The 11,704-nt window shown below is 44.7% G+C and overlaps 1 long non-coding RNA gene across 1 annotated transcript; it reads left to right on the forward strand.

Annotated features, from left to right (window-relative positions):
• The first annotated feature begins 8,070 nt into the window (after positions 1-8,070).
• On the forward strand, positions 8,071-10,456 carry LOC141084004 (uncharacterized). The gene is made up of 4 exons (XR_012230905.1): positions 8,071-8,358; positions 9,282-9,398; positions 9,492-9,592; positions 10,094-10,456. It is a non-coding gene; the product is annotated as an uncharacterized lncRNA (long non-coding RNA).
• Positions 10,457-11,704: the final 1,248 nt, after the last annotated feature.

The following is an 11,704-nucleotide window of genomic DNA, read 5'->3' on the forward strand; positions in this document are numbered from 1 at the left end:
TCCACATGAGAATCCCAATCCTTGGAGAAGATCAAATTATCATCCAGATAGATAATCAAAAATTTATCCACAAAGTCCCGGAAAATGTTGTTCATGAAGCACTGGAAGACAGAAGGGGCATTAGTGAGCCCAAAAGGCATCACCAGGTACTCAAAATGTCCCTCCGGAGTATTAAATGCCGTCTTCCATTCATCCCCATGCTTAATGCGGATAAGATTATACGCCCCCTGAGGTCAAGCTTGGTAAACCAGCAAGCACCTTTAACTCTGGAGAATAGATCCGAAATCAGGGATAACGGATACTGATATTTAATAGTAATTTTGTTGAGGGCACGATAATCAATACAAGGCCTCAATGAACCATCCTTTTTGGCCACGAAAAAAAAAACGGCACCTAAGGATGAAGAGGATGGTCTAATATGACCCTTCTCCAACACCTCCTTAATATAGGATCGCATAGCCTCGTGCTCGGGTACAAATAAATTGAAGAGCCGACCCTTGGGAAATTTACACCCCGGGCTCAGTTCAATTGCACAGTCATAACTCCTATGAGGAGGCAAAGACGCAGACTCATTCTCACTAAATACATCATAAAAGTCCGCCAAATAGTCAGGAACATCATGCGACTGAGGAGAGGTGGAAAAAACCGGAGCCTCACTAAGGGCACACCGACAACCCCAACTCACCACAGACACAGATTTCCAATCCAAAACTGGATTATGAATTTGCATCCAGGGAAACCCCAGAACAATGGTATCATGCAAATTATGCAACACCAAAAATCTGCAATTTTCTTGATGGTCTGGGGCGACCCGCATTACCACCTGGGTCCAAAACTGAGGTTTATTTTTCGCCAAAGGAGTAGCATCAATCCCCCTCAAAGGGATAGGCGTCCGCAGAGGTGTCATCGGAAATCCACAACATTTAGCAAACTCCAAGTCCATTAGGTTCAGGGCTGCTCCCGAATCCACAAAAGCCTTGGCGGAAAATGTGGACAGGGAGCAGATCAGAGTAATTGCCAGAAGAAACTTAGGTTGAACACCACCCACAGAAAACGTGTGTGCAAAACGTTTCTCTCGTTTAGGACAGACAGAAATAATATGCAAAGCATCTCCACAAAAAAAACACAGCTTATTACGCCTTCTGAACTCCTGACGTTGCTCCCTGGACAAAACTCTATCACATTGCATAGGTTCAGACACTTGTTCAACAGGTGGCAACACCTCTCGTGCAGTCCTGCGTTCACGTAAACGCCGATCAACCTGAATGGCTAATGACATAGAATCGTCAAGACCAGAGGGAACAGGAAATCCCACCATAGTATCTTTTACGGCTTCTGACAAACCCTTCCGAAAGAGAGCTGCCAAGGCATTATCATTCCAGGTAGTAAGGACCGCCCACTTTCGGAATTTTTGACAGTACAATTCTGCAGAATCTCGACCCTGGCTCAATGCCAACAGGGTCTCTCCAGCCTGATCAATAGCATTAGGTTCATCATACAACAACCCCAAGGCTTGAAAAAATGTGTTCACATTAGTCAGAATAGGATCATCTCGTTTCAAAGAAAACGCCCAATCCTGGGGATCGCCACGCAGCAAAGAGATGAACAATTTTAACCCGCTGCGCAGAGCTCCCTGACGAGTTAGGCTTTAAGGCAAAAAATAATTTACAATTATTTTTGAAATTCAAAAATTTAGACCGATCCCCAAAAACACATCAGGAGTAGAGATCTTTGGTTCAGCAACATGTGAATGAGCAAGGTAGGCCGAAATTCCCCCCACTTCCGCAGCGAGCTGCTCCACACGATCAGACAATTGCTTTACCTCCATTGAGAGGAAAAAAAAATTCCCCCTACGGCCTCAGAGATATAGAGGAAAAAATATACACGATTTTTTTTTTTTTTTTACAATTCTTTCCTGCTATTGAGTACCCTAGGATCTGCGGTATGGCTGGTGATTCTGTTATGAATGAGTCACCGTAGGAGGCAAAAACAGAAATACTAGCTAAGTCCTGAAAACCAGAGAAGTTGGCAGCTATCGGATTGCAGACCCCTGAACCTATCAACAACAACTAGCAGTAGCCGTGGGGGGTTCCTACTGTGCCCTAGACCCCTCGATCACAGCCGGAGAACTAAATAGCCTAAAGACAGAAAGGGAAATCTAAACTGCCCCAGAGCAGACCCCAAAGCAATAGGCAGCCCCCAACATATAATGACGGTGAAGCAAGATGAAAAAACACACACAGATAGAAAGATAGGCTGAGCAAATGATGGGGCCCAAGCTAACTAAATAGGACAGGATAGAAAAGCTGCTGTCTGCAACCGCCAAAACCCTATCAAAACAAGAGCCAACAGACTGATAGGGAAAAAAGCCCTGAAGACGCTAGGCTTCAAAAAGACTATATCAGTACTCAGGTATTTTCTGAAGACAGAGCAAAAAGGAATTCAGCTCACCCCAGCAGGGAATGGCAGAAACCTAGAAAAACAAGGCAAAACAAAACCAAAACACAAATGCAAAAAGCAGAGCAGAAAACTTAGCTTTTGAGGAGCAGGAGTCAGACTGGTCTCCTAGAATCCCTCTGAGAAATCACCAGCAAGGCAGAAGGGCGTGTCGGCTGCCTTATATCCAGTCAGCAATTCCAGTCATCATCATCCTACTCAGGTGCTTGGTAATCAGCCTCACTACCTTCCTTCACCAGAAGAGGGAGTTCATCAGACCTCAATGGTGAAGGGGAAAATGAACTCACAATACTGAATATTTTTTTCTCTTTTTTTGCTATGTATTGATTAGGGATAAAATTTATGTAGTGATTCGTGATGCCAGTTGGAGTGTTCGACTGTAGTATAACCGGCACTGCAGATGATTCCTGGGGGAGTAGATGGTGATAGCAGTGCAGATGTTTAACCCTCTCCAACCAGGACTGACCCCCAGAGATTGTGATGGAAGTAGAAGGCATGGAGTAATAAGGCAGGAGACAAGGAAAGTCACTTTATCATTTACTGTAGTTCAGGTGCAGTTCAGAGAAGATATTACAAGTCTCACCAGGTTACAGTCTGCTCTGCAGAATGGGAGTTATCCTTACCTCTCTGCTGTGCCTCGGTGTAAGCTTCCTGCTATTCTAATCCCTTCTGGGACCAAGGCTTCCCCGAGTCTAGAACGTCCAGTATAGCCACTACTCACTGTGTATTCCTCCTCTGGCAACTTGCAGCTTGGATCCTGTGTGAAGCTCAAGTTCCTTCTTGCACAATCCTTCACTGATCCTAGTTTGCTGCAGTCTTCCCGGTGAAAACACTCTGCTGTTGGTTGTATAAACCCACACATTCTCTCAGCTTACCATCCTGCTCTGAATGCATGGATGGACTAGCGGCTGACTCCCTGATTATTCTTAGCTTTGCTCCTTGAGGAAGCACATGTCATGGCTTCCAGGAGCGTTCTCCATCTTCTCCTTCACCGTCTTCTTCACTGAAACAACAACTTGCTCCTCCCCCTCCCAGTTAGGGTATGGCTGCAAAGCTCTAAGCTTCAGACAAGTAAGGGAGTGAGGTAAATTGTGTGTGTGTTGGGGTCTCTAGCAGAGAAACCATAACTCCCATTACTCACAGAACACATACAAAACAGTACATATTTAACCCTTTTGTGGCGGCAAAGACACAGGACGCCACAACTTTAACCTACTCGGATCAATGATCACTCAAGATGCAGTGATGACACCGAAGTCAATAGGAGAATAGCTATGGCAAATCAACAATGAAGTCACTGTACAAGGTCTTCAATTCACTATTAAAGAGAATGAATATTCACTGCTCTCCACTTCCATGGGCGTGAGGTGCAGTGAATATTCATTCTCCTTAATAGCAGGCACAAGTGATCACCCAGCAGCTATGGCTAAAGGTGTGTCTGCTATTAAGGAGAATGGCTTTAAGGTGCAATGATACACTGCGCTGCTGTAAGTATGATTCAAGGAAATTTATTGGTGCCTACGCGTTTCCTGAGCTGTCCCAGCTCACTTCATCAGGGCATGATCTGATGAAGTGAGCTGGGACAGCTCAGGAAACGCGTAGGCACCAATAAATTTCCTTGAATCATACTTACAGCAGCGCAGTGTATCATTGCACCTTAAAGCCATCTTCACTTACAAGTCCTTGGACCCTGTGCAGACTGCAGCAGCTGTTTCATGCGTTTGTAGGTGTTGTGACCGAAGTTTCACAACACTATCAGGTGAGTCTTTCCTTGCCACACCATTACAATTGTGTTTTAAAGGTTTCACACAGTGGATGCGCCCTGTTTTGTTTCTTTTATTAAGGAGAATGAATATTTGCTGCTCCACATGCCCCTAGTCCCTCTCACCTCTTGGCACCGGCTTCAGTGCAAAGGAGGGACTGTGGGCGTGGGGAGCAGTGAATATTAATTTATTAGTTTTAACAGCGGGCACAGGTGTCAGCCACAGCAGCTGGCCCCTGCCTCCTGTGACCCACTCGTCCGCTGCTGTTCCTCTCCCACTCCCCCATCCACAACCACAGCAGGTACATCTAGACTATAAGATGCATCCCCATTTCCCTCCGATATTTTGGAAAAAAGAATGCGTCTTATAGTCCAAAAAATAAAGTATGTAGAGGGGCTGGGAAGTCACAGACAGGGAGGAGACGACCCAGTATACCATCCAGCCCCGGTGCACCAAAATCTAATTATCAGAAAACTTCAAATGGTGATTACAGAAGAACAACAAAGTGGATTTCTTCACCAAATGTATCCCTGTAATCAGTATTGCAGCGCCATTACAGCCATATATTTACTTTAAATTACATTGTGCTGACAGGTTCTCTTTAAAGTATATATCAGAAGCTTTTCCAAGACTTTTTCAAAGTTGTTTAGTCACTTAGCCTAAAATATACAGCATTTTGGTAGTTTTTACTGATAACTTTAACATTCCCTTAGTGTCCTGTAAGGGAGGGCTAGAACTGTAGTCGTGACCTGGTGGCAGCTGCGCCCTGCCCTTCCCCTACATGAAACAATACTATGTTTCTCAGCATACCTGCATCTCCAGATTCATCTTCACCCGGGCACTTCCCAGGCCATAACGGTCCCTCTTCTAGGGACCCCCTTCAATGGAGAAACAGCCCGAGACAACTTTAACACTTTCTTTACTTAGGATTTCGCACACTACATCCACAGTTGGTACATCATAACATTTGCTTGCTTCCTGATCTTTGCCTTGCTTGTTGTCACTTCTGTGCAGTACACGCCAGGACCGAACCATACTAGACTGCTTCCCAGTTCCTTCCAGGTCTGACCTCACTACAATGACATTTCCTTCAGCCTGTTTCGCCCCAGACATGAATTCATCAATCACTGCGTTTGGTGACCTCCGGTGAAGCATCCGACCCATCTGTACTGATCTCGTTGAAGAGCCAACTTCTTTCATCTCCTTAGTCCAGCCAACTTCTGCCCTAAAAGCAATGGCCCAGGCGGAGAGACGCCACATCTTCCTTTTCCTGTTCTGACCCACTGCTAAGGCCTGCAGTGGCTGTGGGTAACGTGGGCAATAACGACTTAACGTTACGTGAGTGCCAAGCTGTCCAGGCCTATAGCCTATGTGGACTCTTGGGTGCCCTGGCCCCATCTGACTAAACCGCTCTTCAGCACTAACCTTAACTCTCGGCAGCCCCTCCTACAATTAACCCTCTATGAACCTACTATCAGGCCCCACTAGTATACCCCCACCTAGTGGCCCGCAACATAATTACAACTACCCAACCTATGGGGTACTATATACTAAAAGTGCCCTCCTCTACTGTCCCAAGAAGGATGCACTAATTTTTCCTCACTATACATGCACAAATGACACATAATATTCATGCAATGTTATCATACAGGAACATGAGGCAATATATACAGTTATCTATACAATGGTAACACATTCAAGTGGCAATGCCATAAGTAATGAGAGGTAATACATAATTATAAATATAGCAGTACCGCAGGCAATAATCATAAAAACACATCTGTAAACATTAAGAACTGGAAGACAATCAGAGGGAAGGGAGGCATGAGACACACCATATCTTACTCTCCTACAGTACCACTGATAGAACAGAGAGAAAAACATTTTTTAATGCATATGAATGCACAAAAGGCTCCACTTTCTGATATGGAGGGAGTACTTTTTTTTTTTTTAAACAATGGGTCCCTGTGGTGGACGGATGTCTAGTCGACTGTCCATTCTAACTGTAGAATATTTAGAATTGAGAGTCCTCAGTGGTTGATACCTTTTAATGGCTAACTGAAAAGATGGTAACACATTGCAAGCTTTCGAGACTACGCAGGTCTCTTCATCAGGCTAGGACTAATTCAGAATCTGAAGAATCACATATTCATACACAAGATAGCACAGAAAAACTGCAATAGGTAAGACAAGTGATGTGAAGCGGAATAGTCATTATGGGAGAGGGATAAGCATAAATATTGGAGCAGTTCATAGATAAGCAGTGTGAAGGTTTTATTGCCCTCTGATTGCAGTCTGGTTCTGTGTTGTGATGACCCCAGAAGGTCTGAGGAGCAAATTCTTTAATTGATGTAAAAGACACAAATCCATGCGACACATTCATTCCTTCATTCTAACTGTAGACACTGTCGAGCGTTACCTCCTGAATTTATGCGCCTGACTGTAGCCATAAACATAGTTTGTCCTCAGCCTTAAGGTACTGTCACACTTAGCGATGTACCAGCGATCCCGACCACGATATGACGCGGTCAGGATCGCTGGTGCATCGCTAAGTGGTCGCTAGTGAGCTGCCACATAGGCAGATCTCACCAGCGACATCGCAGGGGTCGGGGGTCGCTACTTACCTGTCAGACGAGGCGATCCTGACGTCCTCCCGCCCGCGTCCACGCGTCGCTTGTCTCCACAGCAGGAAGCGCCGCAGGAAGCTGACGACGAGAAACAGTCCAGGACGTTCTCGTGCGATCAGCGATAACCAGCGGGGGAGCGGTCGTAGGTAAGTATCAGACATAGCGATATCGCTAGCAATATCGCTATAACGTCACAAAAAACAGTGATGTTATAGCGATATTGCTAGCGATATCGCTTAGTGTGACGGGGCCTTTACCCAATATGTTCCTGATTAGTATTTAATCGTGTTAACAATTGTTCGTGATCCAATTAGCGTCTCCAATACTAATAATAATAATATTGACTGTCAAGAACAATGGGGATGAAGCGTTATCACGCCGTATCGATATTGTGATGATAAACATGATTTTCTCAATTGCATCATTCTTGCATTACAGTAATTACTGTGATTTCATGGGACAGACCTTTTCAGAAAATGTTGGAAAAAATACAGCCTGGCGCAAATTCATCAATAGGACATGCGCCTGATGAATCTGCTGCAAAGACGAGAGATATCGGCACACTGGTCCCTTAACAAAATGGATTTTTTTTTTTACTTTGATTTCCTTTAACTGGATTCTGGATTTAATATGATTTATCATTAAAAACATGAATGCAGGGAAAACCCTTCTACTTTTGTATGTTCCTTCTATATTTATCTTTATTACGTATACCTGTGCTTATAAACTGTCAGGAATGTAAAAGTACCCAGCGCTGTAAGCCGATATATCAACTTTACAATCGATGGTAATGAAATGAAGAGCAATACCACGTACAGGGAGGTGGAAGTCATTTCTACATACGTGGCGACCTGATCCACCCTGATCCACTATTATTAGAAACGCCATCTCATGTGTCATGAATGGCCGGGGCGGAGGACGCAGTAAGAGTGAGAAACACAAATAAGAAGGAACTTCACTGGGACAAGCAAAAGTTTGTTTTCAACATCCTTTTATTAAAGCATTCCTCTGGGTTTACATAAACTGGAGTCACGGGTGGAGCTGGGAGGACCGGAGTGGTAACTGCAGGGGAGCTGCCAATCCTGGCAAAAGGATTTAGATACAGAACTAGGGCAGAAAATAGAATCTTTTTCCAACGGGGACGGAAAAAAAAGACGCTAAAGGAGTTAATCCTGCACACTGAACCCGACAATTTTGGCATGTGGGATCAAAAGAGAGAACTGTCAGCAGTTACAGTGTTACATGCAGGGCCGGATTATAGGAGGGGCAGGCGGGGCTTCAGCCCCGGGGCCCCCACCACTGGGCAGCGACCGCCATTTTATTAACGCAGCGCGAGGATAAATATTAGATGCCGTCACGCTGAGATGAACTAGGCATACCGGTACCACCTCATCCTCTCCTGTCACGCCTCCTGTCCTGTGGATCTGCTCTGCCTGCTCGCCGCGTTCACGAACATCGTGCGCCCGCCGCCTGCTGTGTACGGTCCCGCCAATCAACTCTGCAGCGCCACGGTGATTAACCCCCTTGCCTCCAGGCTCCAGCTAGCTATATATTTATATATAGCTCCTGTCTGTGCCGGCCGCGGCTGTGTGTGGAGACTAGTGGTGCGCACAGAGATGATGTCATCACTGTGCTCACGTGTCCAGACACAGCCGCGGCCGGCACAGACAGGAGGACGAGCGATGCTGCAGGGATCGTGGCCGTCTCCACACAGGTCAGCGGCGCTGCTGCCAGCATAGACGGGAGGAGGAGCGATGCTGCTGGAGTGAGGAAAGGTGAGTATAAACGTTTATTTTTGTGTGCCACAGGATACAGGCCATATAGCAGGATGGGGGTATATAGCAATATAGGTGTATATAGCACTGTTCTTGCAATAATGGTGGCTTTACACAGAGAAATTTAGCTCATAATTGTTTGGAAGCGAGTGACCTTTACTGTAACAACCCCCTGCACAGCATGGGGAGGAGCAATCCGTAATCTGAGCCACCTTTACATAAGGCAAATAATTGCTAACGGGTGTTTTCAGGGATGCTCTCTAGCAATTTTCTTAACTATAATTTCCCAGTGTACCCTAAAGAATCTATTTTTGTGATCATGGTAAAACCTTATGTGCTCCGAACATGAAAAATGCCCGCCAATAGGAATCCCCCCTAGCAGTGGCCACAGTCTTTGACAGACAGCTAGGTCAACCGTTAAAGTTCTTGAGCAGCCTGCCGCGCATGCGCGCGGCTCTCCATATACTTGTCTGAGAAAACTGAGCACTGCTGTTAGTCTCCTCATGCAATACTGGGGGCTGGCTGAGCCATGGAGTTATGAGCCAACCCCCTGCTTCTAGACTGCTGTAGAGCAGTCAGAAGCAGGGGAGACAGCACAACCCCTTTAATCGCTTTAACATAAGTAAAAACATGCGTTTAACCCCTTCTTTTTTTTTCAGTTCCGTTTAAGTTTAATACATTATGGGTGTTCTGTTCGTGGCATCAAATCTGTTATCATACATCTTGGATTACCTGGATATATACATCTTAAATTATACATGGAGAATAACTGTTAGGTAAGCAAAGCTGCAAAGTTCTAGTCTGCTCATATATCCATTCCATTCTAATGATGATTATTTTAACTTTTTATAATTTTCATTTCCTTATAGCATACAAGTTGTGTTTTGAGGTTACTACAAGAATCATTGGATGTTTGATGGATAGAGTTCATATGATCCTTCTCAACGTACTCTATTTCATTATATGATGGGTAAGTGAAATTTTTAAGGCACATATAAAAATTTTTGCATTTAATGCTGGTACTAATGTTGACATTTTACTTATTCTTTGTGTTAATTTTCCCCTGGAGCTCTGCAATCTGATGACAGACATGTGTTGGATACAGAGATTTGACAGGGGGAGTGGTAAAACTTGGTTGTCAATTTATTCACGACTTTCTAAGAGGTATTACAGAAAAAGTACAATTCAGAGTTATGGGAAAAGATGCTTTGAAATTGTTATATTATGTGGAAAGCAAGAGAGCCAGACAAAATCATACATCATTGTGGGAAAAAATACAGTAAAGCTTGTAATGTATACATTTATTTATGCTTTTATCTGTACACACTTTTATATAAAGCATGTTTTCGATCGCTAACACCTCCCCCTTGTACTTGGAGATGCTCACAGGCACATTAAGACAGGTGATATATCCTCCTTCAGCCAACAGACCTGTATTCAAAGAATGCTTCTTTTTCTTCTCTTACTATAGGAGAGCAAGCCACTACTCTGGAGATAATACAATAGAGAGCATATTGTTATACAGTAGTTAGCAACAATTGCTGCCGGTGAAAACTTTCCCTTTCTGCATTTTTATTATTCCTTGGCTGTCTTAACATTGGGTTCAATAAAAAAAAATGTGAGTAACTCTTTCTGTCTATAATTGGACTGCTTTGAGTTATCCTGGACTGTATCTCTATTGTAGTACTGTAAATCTGAATGTGGCAGAACAAGAGGATAAGATTAGATTGTACATCTAAGTGCTACAGTTCGCGCTCTACTGTTATGGCTAAAATGTTAATGATATGGGGGCCCCCACCAGATTTTCTGCCCAGGGGCCCCCACCAACCTTAATCCGGCCCTGGTTACATGTCAGGACATAATAAACACATATTAATAAACACATTTGGTCATAATAAAAATGTGCCAAATTTCAGTGTCATTATTTATGTACCAAAAACTAGGCCAACATGTAGAAACAGTGCGTGTAAAACTGCCCTTGAGTAATTGTGGCGCCAGGGTTCAGTCGCCACAGAGGTACTGCACCTCCTCCTGAGGTGTGGTACCCCACCATTCAGGTAAGGTGGAGACACCTGACCACACTCCAACACCTGCATCCCACACAACATAGCAAAGCTCCTTTGGTGGCTCCCTGCTTGGAACACGAAGAGTGCTGGGAGGTGGGTGGAGCTTAGACTGCACAAGAGAGCGGGAGATTATTAGGATGAGGTCAGTCAGTCGGTCTGACTAAAGGCCCCATTACACATAGCGATATTGCTAGCAATATCGCTGTAAAGTCACCGATTTTGTGACGTAGCAGCGATATTGCTAGCGATATCGCTACATGTGATACTTACTTCCAACCGGCTCCCCCGCTGGTTATCGCTGGTCGCGCGAGAAGGTCCTGGACCATTTCTCGTCGTCAGCTTCCTGCGGCGACGACGAGCGACGCGTGGACGCAGGCCGGAGGACGTCAGGATCGCCGCGTCTGACAGGTAAGTAGCGACCCCCGACCCCTGCGTTGTCGCTGGTGAGATCTGCCTGTGTGGCAGCTCACTAGCGACCACTTAGCGATGCACCAGCGATCCATATCGCTGTCGGGATCGCTGGTGCAACCAATCACAAACTAAAATGTTTCTATACTAATGCACAAAGCATGGGCAACAAACAAGGAGAATTGGAACTACTAACACAGGAAAAGAAATATGATGTCATTGGAATCACTGAAACTTGGTGGGACAATACACATGATTGGAATACAAGACTAGAAGGATACAACTTATTTGCAAGAAACAGACTTGATAAACGAGGAGGGGGTGTCGCATTGCATGTTAGAAACGTGTATATCTGCACAGAGATTGAAGCTTCAGAGACTGGGAGTTCTGTGGAAACTGTTTGGGTAAGAATACAAGGACTGAACAATGGAAAGGACACCATTGTAGGCATTTACTACAGGCTGCCTGTGCAAGCTGAAGATATGGATGAACTCTTTATGCATCAAATGGCCAAGTTCTCCAAAAAATATGACATAGTTGTCATGGGAGATTTCAACTATCCAGACATTTTTTGGGAATCTCTCTCAGGCAAAACTAACAGGTCAAGG

The sequence above is a fragment of the Dendrobates tinctorius genome, unplaced genomic scaffold, assembly GCF_039654945.1.
Source record: "Dendrobates tinctorius isolate UK_male_01 unplaced genomic scaffold, ASM3965494v1 ptg000022l, whole genome shotgun sequence".
Classification (NCBI taxonomy): Eukaryota; Metazoa; Chordata; class Amphibia; order Anura; family Dendrobatidae; genus Dendrobates; species Dendrobates tinctorius.